The 21,365-nt window shown below is 44.2% G+C and overlaps 1 protein-coding gene across 6 annotated transcripts in view; it reads right to left on the reverse strand.

The window, feature by feature from the left end:
* NDST2 (N-deacetylase and N-sulfotransferase 2) overlaps positions 1-21,365 on the reverse strand; it is a 111,885-nt gene that overhangs the window by 30,008 nt on the left and 60,512 nt on the right. Inside the window, exons 1-2 of one of the 6 annotated variants that reach the window (XM_071748202.1) lie at positions 12,048-12,207; positions 2,116-2,282 (exon numbers count right to left, since the gene is read on the reverse strand). The exons of 4 other annotated variants lie outside the window; for them this stretch is intronic. The gene's annotated coding sequence lies outside the window, so the exon portion shown is untranslated. Of the gene's footprint in view, positions 1-2,115; positions 2,283-12,047; positions 12,237-21,365 lie in introns of those variants that run through there. One more of the 6 variants, XM_071748201.1, reaches the window with a different exon arrangement.

A 21,365-nucleotide genomic window follows, 5' to 3' on the forward strand; every position in this document is an offset into this window, starting at 1 on the left:
TGGCCTACTTACTTCTCATCTCACATAATTTATTTGGTAGCAGGAATAAAAGGATTACAGCTTCTTGGAAGCCATGCTCTGTTTTCTGACACAACAAAGAAACAAAGCCTCTGTGTGAACTGCAAAATTCAGTCTTCACTAGGAACCTGGCTTAGTGTTTCTGCACTAATCTGAAATGCTTTGGCTTTGTCCTCTCCTGTGAATCTGTGCTTCCAAGTGTTAATGCAAAGCACACATCCTGCCTTGCTGCTTTTACATTTATTTTTGCCCATATCCCCCCTTTGCCTGCCTGTATTTCCCCAGCCAATTTCTCTGCTGTGACCAGGCAGTGGTGCCCCTCATCCAGACACCAGGTTTCCAGAGGATTCAGAGATTCATCAGAAAGAGGTTCAAAGATCATTTTTAAAGACAGCAGGTGAGCTCTTCATGTACCCTCTGGGAGGGAGCTAGACAGACAGCATCCTAAAAGCCAGGGAATTTGAGAGTAAGGCTGAGTTCAGCCCTTTATTCCACTTTTAACTTGATGCACTCAGACACTTCCTGAACTCCATCTGTAAAATGAGGCTCATGTTGCACGGAAAAGCCACCAAGCAGCCAGAAAACGTATCAGTAGGAACCCTGACATCACCCAGGTGAAACACAAACTTCAAAACAGCAATAAAACCACTGCTGGCTGCAAAGACTCCAGAGAATGAGATGAGAGACAGAGAGAAGGTGAACAAGCCTGTGGCAGCTCTCAGGGAGCAAAGGGATGGTCACCAGGCTTGGGTTGCTGACAGCACAGAGGTTGCTCCATGGAAGGGGAGAAGAATCCTCCACTGCCTTGCCAGGCTCCCACACACTTTTTTTGCTGCTGCTGTTGGCTCTGAACAGGGGAACCACACTCATCCAGCAAGGTCCAGCCCAGAGGTTTCCCTGGCAGTGGCATTCCATTTATTGGGAAGGAGGAAGGGAGAGAATTTACCTTAGGTCAAATTGCCTAAAGGAAGAATCAGCTTGGACACTGCAAAGGGTAGGGATACAAAGAAGATATTTGAGTCCTCCAGCTTTTTAGGGAGAGCTCCATTTTCCTTCACAATCCCAAACAGACAAATTTCAATCAACCATTTTACTGCACACAGGCTCAACCAGCACCAAGAATCCCACCCCCAACCACCCTACCACCAAAGGAGAGACACCTTAACTTCCATCCCCTGCTACTTAGAGACACCTAAACCACAACAGCTCTACCTGGCTCAGGGGAGACACTGGAGGTTTGCATTATGTGCTCTCCCACCTTCCCCCATCCCAGGAAAAACAGACTTTACACATATATTCCATGCTTGCATTTTCAGTATAAAAATGATTACTTACTCTGAAACAAAGCAGACAACCTGGAGTGGCCACTAAGCAGCACAGGGATGCTGAACAGCTACAAGACTAAAGCAGAGAGAGGTGAGCTTTTCCATTTGGTCTTTTTCAGTTCCAATTTGCAAGGGCTCTGCACAACCTCAGCTCATGGATGGGGCTATAAAAAAAGCAAGTTCAGGTTTCCTTTGTTGTGCCATCCCCAACTTTACAACCTTTTGTTTGGAAGAAGGCACCACACTGGAGCGAAAGCAGCTTTTGAAACGGTAAGCAACAAAAATAGATCCCTTTGAGGAATATTTTGCATTAAAGATGGTTTCAAATTTGCAGTGAAAGATTCCAGCACCAGCCATCCTCTGAGAACAATGTGTGCTCTCTCTCTGCCAGCCCTTGTGCCCGGCTTGCTGGCTCTAGAGTAAGTTGGTTATTGCCCTAAGGGAATATTAGATAATGAGGAGCTCCAAGCTTTCCTTTTGCTTCATGCCTGGGCTCATCCTGATGTGTGTGAGCAGGCTTGGTTTGCAGACCTGCCTTCTCAACCTCTTAGCCCACTCCTATTTTCCAGCAACATTTTTTATAAATGAGCACCACCAATTGCCTCTTGAAACAAACTTATTGAACCCAGCACCTTCTTTAGAGTGTTTCAGGGACTAGAATGAGGTTCCCAGCTTTCAAACACACCCGAGTGCTTTTACTGCACTGGGTGACTCGACTCCATCACCAAGCAGCAGAAAACAGGACCCTGCAGAGTGCTGACAATTCAAGTACCTGCTTCACTCCATCCCTGTGCTACAGGTGGCACTGCATCCTGCTAGAGGGAAACTTCAGCTGGGTCCAGGTGTGTGGAGTGACAACAGGAACACAGCTACACAGGCCCCAGTGGCTACACCAGGAGTCCAAGCAACTGGATTTTGATTGCTGGGTCACAAAAAGGGCTGAAAAAGAAATACTCAAGAAGCACCTCTGATGTGCTGTGACATTGCACTGAGTGCATGAAATGGTTACTTGCCAATGAAGGACAGCAGTGGGATTAATGACTTTTTGTTATATTTCACCTGAGGTGAGCAGCTTTGATACATCGTTTTCCAGGTAGTTTTAAACAACGGAAAATGTTTTTACTGATCATTTGTGGGTTTTTTAATAATTTGAAATTACCAAAGCAGAAAAGCCACAGGTTGCCTGATAATTCCAAGAGTGAGGTAAGACCCAGAATTCCTGGAGTTAGCACAGCAGGTCACCTGTGACAGGTTACTAGGGCTGTGCTGGTTAAACACTCCTGTCACCATACACCTCTTCATCATCCCTGTGGGATTCCTGAATATAATGGTCTATAGGAAAGCCAAATCCTAATACAGCATGGAAAAAATTCCACTGCAATTTTAGGTAACCTGAAACATATCACACCACATAAACAAAGACCACCACCCTTCCTCATCCTTTCTGAGCTGAAGCTGGGGAGTGAAGAGGGAAGGCAGAGAAAGAACTTGAAAAGTGTCTCCTCTTCCACACACTGGAGAGGCAAATCCTCAGGAGAAGGGTCCCTGTGAGAAGTTTCTGCTCTGTGCTCTTGCCTTCCTACATCTGCAGTCTTTGGCCACATTGCAGAAGCATCTGTACTATAAGCATGAACTTGCCTGGTTATTTAAAGAATATTTTGAAATGCCCAAATTCTGGTTCATGTGCTTTGACCAGCAGAAGAGCAGCTGCAGCTCAGCTTGAGGATCAAGAAATTTCCTAATGAGGAGAAAATCCCTGAGTGTTGCAAAAAGATCTTATTTCCCAAGGAACTAAAAAATGGAATTTGAACACACTGTTAACCAAAGGGTCTTCTTTTACTACTTTGTGGTGGAAGGAAAAAGAATCTACATATTTCCACTTCTAAGCTTTCAAGTTTGCTAAATATTAACTCTGCACAACTAGCTTTGCTCTTGAGATGCAAATGAGAATTGAGATCAGTGTGTGACAAACCATTAGGAAAGTGGCTGCACTAGCCCTTAGGGAACAGCATCTGATTTTTAAAATGTTCTATCTGCAATGGCTCTCATTTCTACAATGACTTCACCCTTTACTGATTTCTCTTCATCTTCCAGTCAGGTACCCGGGACATAAAGTGACCACGAAGGGTGAAGGGAGGATTTCTGCATCCTGCAGGGTGAGCAGGAGCTTAGGCAAAGGTGTGCAGCTATAGCCACCTTCCTTGTACTATTCAAGTGCATTTGTGAGCCCCAAGCTCCCCGCAGGCCAAATTCCACCCCCCTCCAGCACATTTCAGACCACTGAATTTAACCCAGCAGCAAGGTTAGATGGAGAGACACCCCAACAGAAATGTTCCCTCCCCAACAGGGAGGGAAAAGGAGAGCAGAGGGAGGAGGAGAAGGAACTAACAAAGAGCTTAATGAGCCAGGAATGTAGCAGGGATGCCAACTCCACTTAGTGCCCTGCCTAAAACACAGTCACTGAAGAGCAGCTCCTCCATCCTCCTCTGAAAGCATTGTCCTTGCAGATGATGACTGTTAACAAGCAGTCAAACAACAAGGCATGAATGAAAACAAGGTTTGCTTGTAAGAATCTAGCCAGCAGATTAAGGGATAGCAAAGACAAGCACAAACATTCAGTCCTACCTTTAAAAGCCAAATCCTCAAGTGAAGTCACCCTCTCAAAAAGGGTCTGACAGCGACCCAAGGAAAGCCATGGAGCCACAGAGAAAGCAAGCCAGCCTGAGAGCTGCTCTTCAGAGAAATCATCTAGGAAATGAGCTGACCTTTCTGGAGAAGGGCAGCTGGGCTGCACAGTTGGTGGATGGCTGAGCCACTATTAGTAGCAGTGCTTGCCTTCCCTTCAGTGTTGCCAAAACGCCTCAGAACATTTTGTGGACCCAAGAATGCTGGAATTTTAAGTGCAAACGGATGGAAAAATGTAAATAAATTCATGCTAAAAAAGCACAGCACTGCTGAGCATAAGCACCCTTAGCTGGTATACAGCATGTACTGCTGGCTGGTACAGCATGCTGCAGCTACAGGTGGCTGGTGGGCAAAGAACAGTCCCTCATAAAGTCCAGAAGCACAGCCCCTTCTCCTCAGAAACTATCTTGCCTCGCAGCTCCTCTCCAAAAAGCTTCCTGAAATCCCAGACGGATGGGAGGGAAGAGAGGAAGATGATGTGCAGAGGGAGGCAGAGAAGTCTGGTCCAGTACTCGGATGATCACGGCAGGAGGAGGATTCGAGATGCTCCTTCAGGGTGGGGATCCAGCTCCATCCCTTCCTCCTCTCCCACACAGTGCATCTACTCCAGGCTGGGAGCTGAGCTCCATTTGCCGGGCAGACAATGGGATCTGGCAGCAGCTGAAAGGCATTTCTAACCCAGGGAGTGAAGGAGCTGAGCGGCGGGGTGGGCGGAGTGGGACGCAGAGCTCCCTGCTGCCCTCCCCAGCTGCACGGACACCTCTCCTTTTGTTCCAGTGGCAAGAGAAGGAAGGATGAAAGCAAAATGGGACTGTCCCGGTGAGACAGCAGCACCTAAACCAACCCTGAGAAGGTAGAGGGAGGAGGGGAAGGGGAAAGGGGGGAGAAGAGGAGGGAGAGGGAGGATGAGCGGGTGGGCGAGGTGGGGAGGGGGAAGGAAGGGAGCCCACAGACAGCTCTCTGCCTGAGTTTTGCCTTCTGAAGCTGTCAGGGGTTTATGGATGCCTCCAGACTGACAGGCTGACAAGGTGAGGGAAGCCACCCTCCCTGCAAGTGTATTCAGCAGCAGTAAATTGCTTCTCTTGCCCTGATGGGGCTGGCAGTTTCACTCAGTGAGCTGAGCTCAATTATCGGGGAGAGCAAACCAAGGCGACAGCACTCACACACACACAGACACACTGACACAGACACACTGACACACACACACTGACACAGACACACTGACACAGACACACTCACACACACACACTGACACAGACACACACAGACACAGACACAGACACACACACACACACACACACACAGACACCGGGAGTAGAATCTGGAGACTGGAAGCAGGTGTAGAGGGACACAGAAAAATCACCTTCTTGTCCATCACTAATAAAAAATTACCATGTTAAAAAGAACAAATACATAAATCTCTGATTATGTCCTGGCCCTATCTAAGTGCCTTTGGCCCTGGTGGAGGAGCTGAACACTCCTTACATCCCTGCCAGGCTGCCAGATGAGGGGCTCTGCTTTAAAACATGGCAAAAAATGATGCTCTAGGGAAGAGAAGAGGCAGGAAGGGAAAAAGGTGCTTCTGAGCACAGCAGCATCCTCTGCTTCTCTCTGAAGCTGCAAAGGCAGGCTCCAAGTTGGCTGCTGTTCCAGTGGGGCTCTGGGAGTGCTTTGGGGCAGTGACACCCCAGCACCCGGCACCAGAGCAGTTCTTTTAACAGGAGCTGACAGCACCCAGCAAACACTACTGTAATGAGACAGGGAGGGTGGAACGTGCCAGGGTGTGAGAGAGCACCCTGGAAGAGGCCTGGATCCCAGTGATTCAGGTGTTAGCCCTGTTACAAAGCATCTCCTCTAAAATTTTACCCCTTTAAGAACAAGCTAAAAACTAAAATCAGAAACAAGGCTCTTGGGGGTTCCTACTATGACCTACCCTGCTGTTCAATGTCCAGCTCCTCCCAGTCCAGTTGACCAGGCAGCTCCAGTGTCTCAAAGATATTTTCTACCCTCTCATGACCCTGGCAGGACAAGAACAAGCCCCAGAAGCTAAGGTAGAAAATGTTCTACATCTTTTATTATAAAGAGATTATTTTCCTTTTGAATGAGTGACAACACTGATTCAGGATCCTACTAGTAGGGATTCTCTCTGTCCTACAGCACCACAGTGGTTTGCTCAGCATAGAAGATATGCTACAAAAACACAGCAAATTATTTATTTAGCTTAAGATGAAAATTGAAAAAACCCACCAGTTTTCCAGAACAAAAAGCACCCAGACATGAAGATATTTATTGCTAACCAGTGAATAAAAGATGAGGTGCTGAGGGATTACACACATGAAAGTAGAATTGCTGTCCTGATCAATCAACAGAAGTGAAATGGATGCTGAGTGTCTTTGAAAAAGGTGGTTTCCACCCCTAAGAGAAGAGACAGCTCTCTAGTCTGCCTTCTTTAAAAACCCAAATCTTCTCCTCTCCAGGTCATGCTACACTGCAGCACTGCAAGCTTGAAGCCTTTTAGTGAACTGGAGATGGATGATGCTGACTAAAATGTTCATTTCTCCAGAACCTAAAACTGTTTGAACTTTTAGCTTCCAGCTCCCATCTCTGGCAGTAAAGAAACCCTTTCCATCCAAACTGCAGGATGCAAAAAGCAGATGCTGGAAATCTCTCTCCACACCACTAATCACAAAGAAGACAGAAAATCCTGACCACACATAATAAAGGATGGATTTTTTAGGGTAATCAAGACTTTCATTACAAGTTTTCACCATACACTTAATATTTTTTCTCCAGTGTTTTATAGAGATTCTGTTTTATTTGACACTGGCCAGTGGCCTTTCCAGATTTATTCAGAAAGAAAATGTTAGAAGGAAGAATTACTTCTGCAATATAAATATATTATGACAATTAACTTTTCCTTACTCTTCAGAGCCAAAACTTCAGTATCTCTCCCAAAGAAAATCAAGCCCAGCAGCTTCATTTCACTCTAGAGTTTTCTCAATGACAGCTTTTGGAGATCCCCAAATTAAAAGAGATTTTTAAAGTAACCCATGTGAGGACAATGCCCAGGAAAATGAAAGCAAACTCAAAATGTTTTGTCAGGATTTGGCCCCTCTTCTGTCCTGGCTGAACCCAAGTACCCACTGCAGTGTTTCTGAACCAGCCTGGATCTTTAGCTCTAATGCTCATCATCTGGAAAACCCACCTGAAAACCAGATCCAACTACTCAGAGAAACAGGGGGGCCTCTTAGAGTCTCTTTTCTTGAAGTGAGAATGGTGGCTGCTACAAAAATATCATCAGTCTCTATAGTGTTTCCTCCTTACCAGAGTCATAGTGTGTAATGGCATCATTTCAGGGTGTTGGTTACACCCAAACTTCTTGCTGTGCTTTGTGTAAGCAGCCTAAAAAGGTGTATGGTACCCAGGCAATGATACCACTTAGTTTGTAATTCACTTGGAAAAGTTAAATAAAAAAGGAGCAAAATCCCACTGTCCAAGCAAATCTGCTGAGAGACCTGTACTGAAATTCTGCCTTCCCACTCTGTAAGACACCCAATAATCCTCTCTGCTGTCTCTCATGTCTTGGGCTACAGTACAGGGTGTGTAGTGGACCCTCAGGATGACTTGAAATGGCTGTGCAACACACTTTTCCCATGCCCTGCCATGTCAGATGGACATACACTTTCATAGGATCATGGAATCATAGAACTGGCTGGGTTGGAAGGGACCTCAGAGATCATCAAGTCCAACCCTTTCCTGCTACATGTTTTCCAAGCAGGTTTAGCATCACATTCACCCTGATGGCAGCTGAGAATCAGAGGGGGCTTTATTGGTTCTGCAACAAGCAGGACACAGCAAGACACCTGCTTGTTTGGTTTACATTCTTACAAAGATGTTCTGCTCAAGCCTTATGTGAGAGCCACCACAGCCCCAGTGTTGGCAACACCATCCCTGAACAACTCTTCACCTCTGGACAGAAACACAGGACAAATCCAGCAGGGTTTACAGTCATGTCCCAAACAAGGATTTCTCACCCAGTTCTTCAGCCTCAATCCCCTCCTGCCCCAATCCTCAGTCTCCTCTGAGCACAGCCCCTGCCCCCAGGGCTCTGCCCACCCTTTTACTGATCCACTTGGCTTTCCCCCAGTTCCCAGGTACAGACAATGCACAGGATATGGTGGAGCCAGTCCCATAAATCTTAAAAGCTCTCAGCACAGCCTGTGAGGAAGAAACATGTTTGTGTGTTAATTCCCCTAGAAAAATACTCCCAAAGATAGATGGCTGTCGAGGCACTTAATGCTGCACTAACTGCCTGGAAAAAATTAGATTTCTTTTGAGTTCCTCCATCCCTTCCCACCCAAATACTGATAAAGCCTCCAGATTTCCTTAGCTCTTCTCAAAAACATGGCCATGCAGCAGATTTTCTGGGGAGCAGTAAGGGAGGAGGGCAAACTCCTTCTCTTCAGCAGCCACAGGAGGAACAGGAGGAGATGGAAGGAAGCATTTAAGCCAGCAAGTACCTGTGTGGTAACAGGAACAGCTTCCTGCCCTGAATCTCCCCTTTCCCTGAGGCTAACAGAGACCCACAATTGGCATAACAAATAGGCACAATCCCCAGAAACTCATTTTATGTGTGTAATTTTGGTAAATTTTGAGCTGGCTGGAACATTCACTGTGTGACTGGTAAAATCTGTCCTACCTTCCTACCTCAAATCCTTTTTTTTTTTTTTTTTTTCTTGGCCTGCCCCTGAAGCAGCCCTGGCCCTGGCCATGCCCTGACAAGAGCCTGGTGCACACTGGCTGCAGGAGCAGATTTAAAAACCAATGGATTTATTAATCTCTTGTCATGGTTGACTGGACAGGTGCTTTCCTGGAAGCCCTGTGGTTGTCCATCACCACAGCCTAAGTTGATTTCCAAGCTTTTAAACGTGACCTTAGGACAGACCTTGGCAGTTTGATGAGTGCCTTGGATTTAATGCCAGGTACAGGAAGTATAATCTGAGAGAATTTGGGAATATATGAGCACATGGATCATTCTGTGGAAGGTGAGAGAAAGGAAGAACATGTGTTTGTCTTTACAGGAGAGAAACTTAATAGACTATAAATAAACTTTATAGGAGAAAACTTAACAGCGTTGTTAAGTATTGTTAACTTTTCCTCTTCCACATTAAAGCAGGAAAAAAGCTTTTGATGTATTCCCCAACCATAAGATGATATTCATTTAAAATGCATGGTGAGAAGGGCCAGAGTTAAGCCATTCCATTGGCAAACAGATGATACACTGAGCTCAGAGAACCAAACCCCCCCTGCCACCTCACCCTAAGTCGTGCCCTTCTGCTTTGTAATTAATTTTTTGTCTCTGTTCAGCTGAGCTCACATTTCTTATCTCACAGAAGATCTCCAAAGCCCACTTGGGGATCAAGTAAGCTTATAAGGAGGGAAGGATAATGAGGTTACTAGGTGTTGCTATGCAGGTTGCTAGCCTTACACAGCCTTTACACTTAGGAGTGCCTACAATCTGAAACAGTTATTTGATTTTTGTATTCGTTGTCAATACTTGACAGGCTCATCTTCAGCAACAGCCAATCCTTAAAAATCATATAAGTAGTACCTGGCAAAAACCCACCACTAACCTGCCAGTTCTCTTCAACTTTGGCACAATAAATTAATTAAAATGTTTAAGATCAAATCCTATTCAAGTACTAGAATACATCTCTGCTGCATAAATGGGGCAAGATGCATGAAGAACACAGTGTCTGAGCAAACCTGCATCTTTCTGGAGGGGTTTCAGGGACAGGACCTCACTGATATACTCAGATCAATCCCACAAGTTCCAGAGGAATTGGTTACTATAACCAGGCCCAGGAGAAGGAGGTGAGGAACTGGTGAGTGCAATACCTGGTGGATAAGTCCTTATGAGAACCAGGTGACAGAGCAAAGTAGGTACAGTTAGGAACCAGAAGAGGTTAAAATATAATGGAAGAGAAAAGGAGTTCTTTTTCCTTCTGCTACGACTGAATGGAGTTGATATATTCCACAGAAAAATAAAGGTTTATTGAAAAACAGGCTGCAGGCATTTTGTGGATTACTCTCTTCCTTTTTCTGTGTTTTAACCATGGGATTTAATGGCAAGGGAAACTCACTGCAGGAAACCTTAAAACATCCTTAACCAATAAGCAAGTATTGCTAGGGATGAACCAATCATGGGTTAGCACAATGAGAGCCCAAAGTCCACATTTAAATCAGTAACAATAACTTACAGCTTCCAATAACTCTCCCATAACCAGTGAAAAGGGTTCTGCATGGCCCACCTGGCTATATATATATATATATATATATATATGTATATTTGGTTTGCCTACTGCATGGTCCTCTCCCAGTCCCTGTTAATTCCACAGTTCTGCTCTTTACCCATTTCCCAGCAGTTGTGGTGAAGGGGCAAGTTACTGTGGCTCTGCCTGAAATCACAGCCTCTCCCTTTGCTGCTCCAGCCATGCTGTCACATAGAGATGGACAGGAGTAGCATATATGAGGCATTCCATTAATGCTGTCACTCTCTCACCAGTTATAAATATTTAGCAGTTTCTTATGTGAATTTTACACCAAGTGTCTCTGGAATTACACAGCTCCTCAAGCTGAACAGAATGCCAGTGTGGTCTTTGATTAATTCTACTCCATTACAAATTTTTGTTTTTCATTTATTCTGTTTCTACTGTATGCAAAAGTAGCCCTGGCTCCTATTACCTCTGTCACAACAATGTATCCTGAGTACAAAACCCTTTATTATTTGTTTCAAGTTATTTTTGCTCCTTTCTTAGCCTCTGCCAATCCCACCTGCAAAACTGGCAACAAAAAGTTTCCAGGAGACAAGATTTACTATTTGAATCACACTGTGAGTGTGCCATGAAAACAGGGGGCACACCAAATTTACAGGTCCTACACCTCCAAAATCCTGTTATCCAACCAAAGCCTGAGGACCCTTATCCATGGATCTTCAGGAAACTCAGGGTCAAGAGAAAGCACAGAGCTGCAGTGTGAGTGGGGCTCAGAAGCCAAAAGAAAGTGGGAGCTGCCTGGAGATCAGCCTTGGAAGAAACCTTTCACTGGGAAGCAGGATCAGACTCCTCTGTGGATTTCCAGGAAAATAAGGGTTAAAGTTCAGCTTTGGGTCAACAGAGGAAGTTTAGAGCTGTGTCATGTGTAGGGCTCTGCAGCATCTGAAATCCATACATATAGGAACCTAATTCTCTCAAGTTTTGCATCAGGCACCTCGACAGGACCAGTGGTTTTATTGCTCCATTAGAGTGCAGTATTAAAAAACATGTCCTAAATGAGCTCCAGAAGAATTATCTTCCCTCACTATCCATCCAGAGAGAGCTGAGAGAAAAAACCCAGTAGGACTCCCTTCAGCACAGAATGTAGACCAACCCAATATTTCTGTTTTTAATTACATTTATGGTATTTCCTGTGGGTATAAGATATGAATGCAGTTTCAGTGTGCTGGGAGCAATGTAAATATAGTTATTCCCAAAGGCATCTTACAGCTGTTATGCACGGGTCACAGCTTCTCTGAAAAAAGCTTTTCAGCCCACATCCTTCCCATTCCTTTTCAAAGGCAGAGTTAATGGATACTGAACAACACAGCCTCAGATTTTGCCCACAAGGTATGGAAGTAGTAACTTCATTTAAATATAGTAGGATTTAGCAATGTGCAACCACTCCATCCTCTCACTCAGGAAACTCAGAAATTGCTTTCTGATCCAAATTAACTCATGTGCCACTTCATGCTGACAACTGTGCAACAAGACTGGTGGAATTGTTTCCTCTGCAAAGTCTTTCTCAGAGGAGGAAGGAGGAGTGCAGCTTCACACTGCAGCAAACAGATCTGCCCACCTCCTCCTACCTGATTCCTTGCTTCTAACTTTGACACCAGACCACTCAAAAGGACTCAAGCAAGCTCTTCCCCTTACCAAATCTGGAGATGCTGGCCCATAAAAACACAAATGATTCCACACTTACCACTGCTCACAGTCTGGTGAAGGAAAAAGACTCATCAGCTGCTTTGCTTAGAAACAATGCTGGTTTTAGAATAAATTAAAAAGAGAAACAAGCCTTGAAACGGTGCTTCTCTCTTCCTTCCCTAACTTAATAAACATTTACTTAGCAGGAGCACCCTGTCTCTTCAGAGCCCAGGTAATGATTACATGACAGTGCCCGTGGCAGGAGGACAGAAGAAGGCCAGGACAGCAGCTTTGCTGGCACCAACCAGACAGGGAGGGAGGGTTGCACTGCCCTGGGCTCAGTTGTGCAAGAGTGACAGCAGGGTGAGATGAGAAAAGGCAAGTGCAAGGGGAAAAAAAAGAAAAAAAAAAAGCCAACCAACAAACCAGGAACGTGGAACTGGAGAGAAACCACAAGGAAAAAAAGGAAGTGCACAGCACAAGCAGAAATGGTGTGAGGTGGGAGGGGTGGACACGTCAGCATGCTTCCAATGGGATTTCTCACAGCTCTTCATTAATAGTGTTCCCTTTGAAGCAGCCAACAAAGCTCACTGTAAGACACTACCTTTGTCAGTCTTGGCCAGAGCTGAATCAGCTCAGAACAACTTCAGTGGTGTGATGACATCTGTGTAGTCTATTGCCAAAGTATTTGGAAGAGTCAGGACCATTAGATGTACTGTGAAACAAAAACAGGCCATGGAAGGACCCAGTTACACCCTTCCTCCACCCCTCTACCTGGCTGGTGATCACACAGATGAAAGGACCTTGTGAAGCTACCTGAAGCTCAGGAAGCCTCTGTATGTGTGTACAGGTGCAGCCAGAGAGCAGCTTGGCAGTGAGAGCATCTCAGGAGTCATCCAGACCCCGAGGGAGGGCCCAGATCAGAACTGGGTCAGGACTAAAGGCTGAGTTTACCTGTCAGACAACCTCTAAAGACAGCTCTTCCACATCAGCAGTGACTCCAGCTCACACAGACCTAGATTCAACAAAAACTCTGACCTTTGAGATCTCAATAATCTTTCATACCTTTACAATCAATTAGTAAACAAATAAGAACCACACATGTGCTGCCTGCAAACAGAACCAAGTGTGCCCAGCTCCCTGCCTTGCCAGCAAGTTTACAAGAGCAAAATTTTCTCCTTTTTTATTGTTAGAGGTTTAGGGAAAAAAAAAAAAACAACTCCTATTTTTCCCCAGTGCAGAACTTTCCTCTTTTATTTTAATCCATAATTCCTACGTTTCTTCACCAAAGGTTTGGAGGAGACACCAACACAGGGTAACCAACCAGCCAGCCAGATGCAACACTAAGAACTGACCTACAAAACTGAGGCCATTGGAAAAAGGTCAGACAACTAAAGGAGTGCTTTGCACAGCACTGTGACAATCCAGTGAAACTCACAGAGAAAAACAATCAAATTAGGAGGTTAATTATTACCAGAATTTATACCATGGCAGTGGATAAGACTCTCACCTGTGTTCTACCCCACAGCAGTCTCTGAGAGCCACACAAACAGATACACCAAAATCCACCTAAGGGCATTTAATACAGGTTTCTTGTAGGGGCTGGCTGTTCCCTGATGTTTCACTGTAAAATATCCTGGACTTTCTGATGCAAAATGCTACCAAAGTGGGTCGGGTTTACTTCCCAGAATACAGCAGACATGAAAAAAATCCAAACGGATCAAGAGTTCACAGATGCAGGGGAGACACTCAAGAGAAGAACATGAGTTTCAAATAATTTTCTCTTCAGCTTTTAAACAGTTCCCTTCAGCTCATAAACTGTTGTATCAACGAGGTCAAGAGACTCCTGGTTTTTGCTGTCCCACAGCTTCCCACCAAAGCATGTCACAACAGAAATAGAAATACAGCAGGAGGGGAGGCAGAATTTAACACCAGCTGAATGGGGAAATCAGGAATTTAAACTGAACACAACAATTAACAAGTAGCCACACAAAGAACACAGTGATACTGTCAAGCAGATAGAGTTTTTCACCAATAGAATATGACTGGAACAGGCAAATCTGATTTCACAGCAAGATTTATTTTAAAGAACCTTAAACTGAAGAAGTGGTTTAAAGCAGCAGTAAAGGGAAAAAACTGCTGGCATTTCCAGAGAAATAAAAGTGAGGTGGCCCTGCCTAAACCTTGCCTAACAATTTCCCATTTCTCTCCTTCACACACACTGACATGCTTATGGTGTCCCTGAGAAGCAAACAGATCAGTGTGTTTGGAAAGCCCTGAGCACAAAGTGCATTTACCACCCTTACCACAGCTGCTCAACACCACCTCCCAGATGCTTACCAGGGAAGGCAACACCACATCTCATCTCTAGGCATCAAACCATTTGCTAATGGTAAATGAACCTAGCACACAAATAAGCAATTTTGGGAAGATGTCAATAGCCCTAGGAGTACCACATTTTTTCCTGTGTTTGAATTTACCAACCATAACAGTAGTGAGAAAGCTCAGGAGCTTGTGCACCACCCAGAGAAACTCCAGCAGGAGGTCCCATTACTCAGGGTGTGCACTGGATGGACACTCATTTGCAGTCCTCACACCTTTATTTCTTTCAACACCAGCCACACTGGAAGTTTCACTTTACTTTTTACTCCTGAAAAAAAGAGACCAAACCTGAGTGTAACAGATGCTGCCTGGACACCCAGGACACATAAGGAGAGCACTTGTGTGGTCTCTTTCACATTACCAGATAAAAAAGCCCTTAGGAAAATGAGAAGGGTGCATAGTTTTTCCAAGCACAAACATTAATATTTACACTAATCAAACACAACAGGGTCCACACAGTCAGCAGAACACTATTCAGACAGGAGCCCAACCAAGCAGAACTGTTTTCCCATGAAGATTTTACCCTCAGTCTGGGTACAACTCAAGTCATTAGGCAGACAATAGCTCTCATCTATATGTCACTGTAGCAACTGCAGCAAAGAAACATGGCAGGCCTTAGTTTAAAGATAATAATTGTTAAATCCCAAATCAGAAGCACAGTGTAAATATAAAATGATAAAGCACGCACTGGGAAAACATGGAAAGTAGCTTGATACAAAATATAAAAGAATTTACAGGGACACAAACAGAGAGTAGAAAGTCCTACGTATTAAATGGTGGAGATTTTAAATTAATTTATATAAAAGAATGAAATAGAAAATAAAAACCACAGGGACCTAAGCTTTGCTTGTCTTCCTGGGTAACAAATATTTTGCCACATCAGGGAGAGGGCTGTCTGGCTTTACAGCTCAAAGCTGCACACAGACAACACCGAGCAAAGGCAGAGGTGACTTTCAGTGGGCACAGAGAGGGAGGGAGGGAGGAAGGGATGGAGGGATGGATGGAGGGATGGAGGGATGGAGGGAGGGATGGACTGCAGCAACCAAACATGAATAAAGGGGGAATGTACACAGAAAGAGGAGAGAAAAGGTGTGGGGAAGAGGAACAACTATCAGGAAAAGTCATTGTCAGAGATTACAAATGTTCAAGAAAGAAGCAACATGGAGAAAAGTGCATTTGCATTCCCTGTCAGAATCTTCCAAGGAAGTGACTGAAACAGAAAGTAGGCAGCAAGGATGCAACTAAAACAGTTCATCAAGGACACTTGCCATCTACACAGATTACCTCAACATATAGCTGCTTTCTGGCTCAGTCCCATGCATCCAACAGAACTGGTTTGAGAAGTGAAATGGTTGAGGTGAAACCCCCTGTGACCTTTGGCTGCTGCAGCAGCCCAGCTTTCAGAAAGGCCAAGGCAGGCAGGCAAGTGTTAACACCAGGATGCTCTCTGCCTTCTCCTCTCTCCTTTCCTCTCCTCCTATCAGCTAGCTGGTTGGCTCCCAACAAGCAAAAAAAGCAACTTTAATCAAGGGGGAAAAAAAGGGATCAGTCTAACAATCTGCTTCCCAATGCAGCTACACTCATCCCATCTTTATGAGGAGAAATTATTTAAAAAAGGGGGCAATGACTACAACAACTAAAATACTAAGAAAAGACCTCTCCTTGTTCTCTTCTGGTTTCTGCTCTCCTCACATGGGTAGGAAGGAAACAGCTTTCTCAGCTGATAAACTTCCACTGCTACAATTATCTCTTTTCCTTTTGTTTCTGACTGCACCTCAGTGCATGCTCCTGAAGAAGGAAAGATTTAGATTTATGTATTACAGGGTCATATCTTAAAAGACTGCCAGTTTCCATCCTGCCACAGAACCACAGCCTCCTGACAGCAATGTGCCCATGGAGCTGACAGCATGGAGCAGGCTCTGCATTATGGGGTTAAAGTAGCAGAGCTTCAAACCTTTCACCCCAGCCAGATCATTTAAACAATCCTCCTCATGGCTTCTTTAGGCTACCCCCCCCAAAAAAAAACCCCCTCTAAAAGACACCTAGTTTGGTACTAGTCTTTCCTTGGCCTTAATAACCATGGCTCAACACAGACAAAGCAATGTCTTATCTCCCCTATGCCAGCCACAAAGCCATCCTTATCTTAAGAAAAACAGCATTAAAAAAACACAAACCAAAGCAAAACAATTAAAGAGCAAACAAATAACCAGATTAATGAAAAGCAATTGTGTTGGGTTTACAGGCAGACAGCCTGAAAACACCTGGGAGCCCAAATCCCCTGGGAAGGGACTTAGCATCAACAGAAAGCTCTGCAAAGGCTCTGCACCTAAACTGTGATCCCCAATTTACAGTGAAGTTGACAGCTACCATGGAGAACTGCAAGGGGAAGAGGGTCATTTATTTCTTTCATTTTATTCCTCTGTTAAATAAAGCAAATTAAGTCAGAAACCTGCTGACTTTAAGTCCATGTTATTCCTTCTCTACATTTTTCATTTATCATTGTCAATATTTGATCTGGACAGTGTTGCCTTATGCTTCCTTTGATCTCTGCCTTTTATCATAAAGCAAAGTGCACTCTCCCTTGCAGAGGAGATTCCTCCAATATCTAATAAAATGATGTGGGGGAAAAAAAAAAAAAGTTTAGATGGCTCCTTACTTCACCCCTCATATGTGTTTACAATGTTAGGAATCAGCAACTCCAAGTTAGGATTTGCTCCCACGAGGAAATAATGAAAACTAAAATCAACATTGTTTATTTTTTAGAAAGAGGAAAACAAATAGAGCCAATTAGCTGTACCCAAATAAAAGCTACAAAACACCTTGAATATCACTGTAAAGGCACAGGGCACCAAAGAAAATGTAGTTGTGCCCAGGATTCATTTCCAATGTGCTGTTTAAACAGCTTTCCTTGTATGCACTTTGAGGTTTATAGTGAATGCCACAGCACAGCTGGGTGTAAGGACATGCACTGAGGAGAAATACCCAGCCAATAAAACAATTAAAAAATTACAAATACAGGGCTTTTTCCTGAATGAAAGCCAAGTCTGGCAGAATACATGCAATACCTTGAAGTCAAATTGTGAAGGGGTAAGACATGTTAACAGCCAGGTTGCATTTGCCCTGGTTAATTAGGTGCATTTTGCTTTTTTTCAGTAGGTGAGAGGAAGGCAATTCACATCCCTGGAAACAGAGAAACCAGGGAAAAGGGAAGTCATGTTTTCAGGGGGAAAGAAGACATCCAAACTTCTTAGTTACCTTTTACATGCTCAACCAATATCCAGCCCCACACTCAGTTCAGTGCTCAGGAAGAGATGTGGTTATTCAGGATCCTTCCCACTCCCTGAGGTCTGATAAGTTTCTCTCTCTTTCCACACAGTTTTCTGCTCCTCACTGCTGCTGTTTTTCAGAACACCTCTGTACCCTGGTGTACCACAGCTGCTGGTGGACAGGCTGCAGGCACAGTCAGTGGTGAGGAACACACAGATGTTGAACAGACTGTTCCCTCCTCCCTGGGGACTCCCCAAGCACCCCTGAGGTTGGCTATATAAATGCTCAAATCATCACCAAAGCTTCCCACAAATGCAAATAGATACCTGATCCAGCCACAGAAGTCTCCTCTACCATATGTTTGGAAAAAATATTTAAGTGCATTATTTAACTCTGCCTACCATCCCTTCTTTTTCTTTAAATTTCCTGGGGTGCAGATGCAAAGCACACCAATCCAGTTTAGAAGAATTTAAATGATGCAACAGCTTCATCCTGTTCATTAAGGGTAGAAAAAAAAATTTTACACAAACCAGTAATTCTCTTCCTCCCCATTTTCCTGCTACAGGAATGGTGGCTACTGAGAATGGTGGCAGAACAAGGTGGGGGAAGAAGCAGTGGTTCTGTCAGTGCTACAGGTGCCACAGCCTTTCACTTGGTCTTTTGAAGTCAACAATCTGACTGTGGTTGAATTGTCAGAAGGGATGGCACCTGAAAAAAGGTACAGATGCAGAGCAACCAACCTGAGCTCAAGGAGATCAGCAGCCAAAAAAAAAAAAGCCTGCAGATTCTCTAGGACAGTGGGTTAGGCTGAGGGAGAGGTGTCACCACTTGACTCATGGGAGCAGGACTGGAGCAGCTCTGCCTGGCATTGTTTGAGAGCCACTGACCCAGAAAAAGATAAAAGCAGAGCTGTACATAACACTCTCAGAGAAGGCCCTGGGGTCTGATGCTGGAAGGAAAACACTGCACAGAGCTCCACGATTTCAGAGTTCACAAAAACAGCCAAGGGAGCTTTTGTGCTTGCAGTGAAATGAAAATTCCTACTTTTCTTAATTTCTTTTCATACCCCCAGTTAAAAGCTCTCTGCTGCCTGCCTTCTTTATCTTCCCTCATCTTATTCTGCTCTTTCACAGTGATCCTGAGTCAATCAGTGATCAGATTCCATGTTTTTAGACAAGCATCTGACTTCCCTGGCTTGACTGGCACATCAGTGAAGGAACCTCCCAACCCCTCTCTGATCTGAGAGCTCGTCTCACCTCCCAGCTTCTCCTGAGCATCATTTCACAGCAAGACCACACTTGTATTTTTCAGAGAAGCATCCAGCCAGCTGGAGGTTTCTTTATGGCTTCACTAAGTGCAAAGCCTTTTAGATTCATAGCCTGAGCCAAACCCCTGCCCTGCCCTTGTGGGACCAGCAATGCTTTGCCACCACTTGAGGAAGAAAACAGAGGAACTGCCAGTTTAAAACCCATGTGCAATGGCCACTGAATATTATCACTGCAGTGAGTATCATCACTATCAGTGTTTCAGCAAATGAAGCACAGCAGGGGCTGGTGTACAGGGTAATTTTTTTAAAGATTTCAATCAACTCTGCTCCATTTTAAGGCAGGTAGGAAAAAAAAAAACAAACCACCCTGCAAAAGCAGAAGCTTCAGTTTGAGTTTTAGACCACTCTGACAGCAGTGTGAGTCTGATCTAATGCTTGTCACAACCATCTGCAGGATTTCTAATTAATTCAACAAGCAAAGGGTCTGGATTTAAACTTATGTTGTGCCAGTATTTTACATACATTTACATACATGAACACCATGCTCCAAGTATTATAATCATTTTTTTGCCATGGAACCATCTAAGCATTACACATGAATCACAGCACAGGGTTGGGGTTTTTTAATAACATTTTAAAAAATCTTTCTCCTTTGGGACCCACAGACCATAACCCATTCTTATCTCTGTAATAACACAGATTTTCATCTCATTAATCTTCTCCACTCCTGAGTATCAAAAGAGAATTTGCAAAGTGGATGACTAACCAGACCCCTTTCAGTGAAGGCTCACTTTGCTTTGGTGTTTTGACACACCTAAGCTCTATTTTTCTACTCATTTTTTGAAAATGCATGTTCCTTTTGTTATAGAAGCTACACAATGGACCAAGTCAGACACAGTGCCCCATCTGCATTACCTCTAAGTCAGCAAAAATATCAGGGAGACTGCTTTTATTAGCCCAGCAGTGCAAACAGAACTTACTCTTGTCCAGCCTTATGTACCAGACCATCTTGTGAAACCCTCCCAACCTGAACACATCCAACACTCCCAGGGACCCAGGAAGTTGCAGAATATAGGGCTTTTTTTTTTTCATGGGAAACATGTTTTTTTTTCTAAATCCTTCCTTTCAGCTTCACTACTAAGTCTAACCTGAACAGCATAAAACCAGACAAAAGGGAAATAACTTCCCAAATACCAACACTCAAACCACTTTGTACTTCTAACCACCATTTTCTCCAGGCAGAGCCATCTCACCCTTGCTTAGACTCACATCTGACTCAACTATCAAAAGAAAAGCAGCTGTTTAGATACACCAGCATTTAAGTCTTGTGGCAACAGAAGAATAGCCCAGAGCTCCTCAGAGCAGTGTAATTTTTCTGATTTACAGGACAGCCAAATGGAGGAAAAGCACCAGCTTGGCCACTTACTGTGTCAGCAGGACCATCAGGAATGTGAGGTTGAGGTTCAGAGGCTCCTAACCACTGCCTTTTCCCTCTGGAACACTATTTTTTGCCCACCCAGAGTATCTCTCTGATTTTTTGCTTCCCATGGAGCCCAGGCCAGGCTGGGGACTCTCTGAGGTTGCTGCCATAGCCCAGGCTGGGACTGGAGCTCTCAAAGTTTTATCTTCCAGGTGTCACCCTGTGCCACCACAAATATTAAATATCCAGCAGTCAATAGTGGGCACCTCCAAGTGTTTGCCAAAGGGAAAAGGCAATCGTATGATGCAAAACCAACTTCCCACTAAAACTCAATGTTCTTTCCTTTTTTCCCAGCACCTTCTTGTCAATTCCAACTCGCTCTCAGTTACATATTTTCCCCACCAAAGAATGTCTCATGGTGCATCACAAAACGAAGCAAAACATTTTTGCCAGCAAGGAAAAGACTGATACCTTCTCATTAAGTGGAATGAGAAGACTTCTTTTAATAAAATCAGGTTTTACAGCTTGTCAAGAGACATCTCTTCCCTGTTTCAATGGCAGCTGGATGACAGTTTTCTGTCCCTTTTGCTGCCTTTCTTGTCTCTCTCAGCTGGACTCAAGCTAATAAGCTTCTCATTAATGAAATGACTATGCCAAGGTACTGGCAGATGGTCCTATGTACCAAGCACATCTTCCCATTCCCTCCCTCCCAAAAGTCCTAATCTATACACAGTGTAATTGTCACAAAAACATATGCTCCCTGACAGAAAGCTTCCCTTCCATTATCTCTGTACTCTGCAGGGATTGCCCCCGAAACCTCAGTGACACAAAGCATCTCCCTTCCTACTCAAGTCTCAGTTTCCCATATGCCTGAAAACACATTCACCAGGTCCTGGCCAAAGTCCCTGTACAACTCTGAAAATCCATTCTAATCTCTCCATAGTACTGGCCACATCCCAGCCCATTACGAAGCAAAATGCACATACACATCTATATGGCTATAAAAAAAAAAAAAAAAAAAAAAAAGTAATATATACTTT

Source organism: Heliangelus exortis, chromosome 7 (assembly GCF_036169615.1).
Source record: "Heliangelus exortis chromosome 7, bHelExo1.hap1, whole genome shotgun sequence".
Taxonomy (NCBI): Eukaryota; Metazoa; Chordata; class Aves; order Apodiformes; family Trochilidae; genus Heliangelus; species Heliangelus exortis.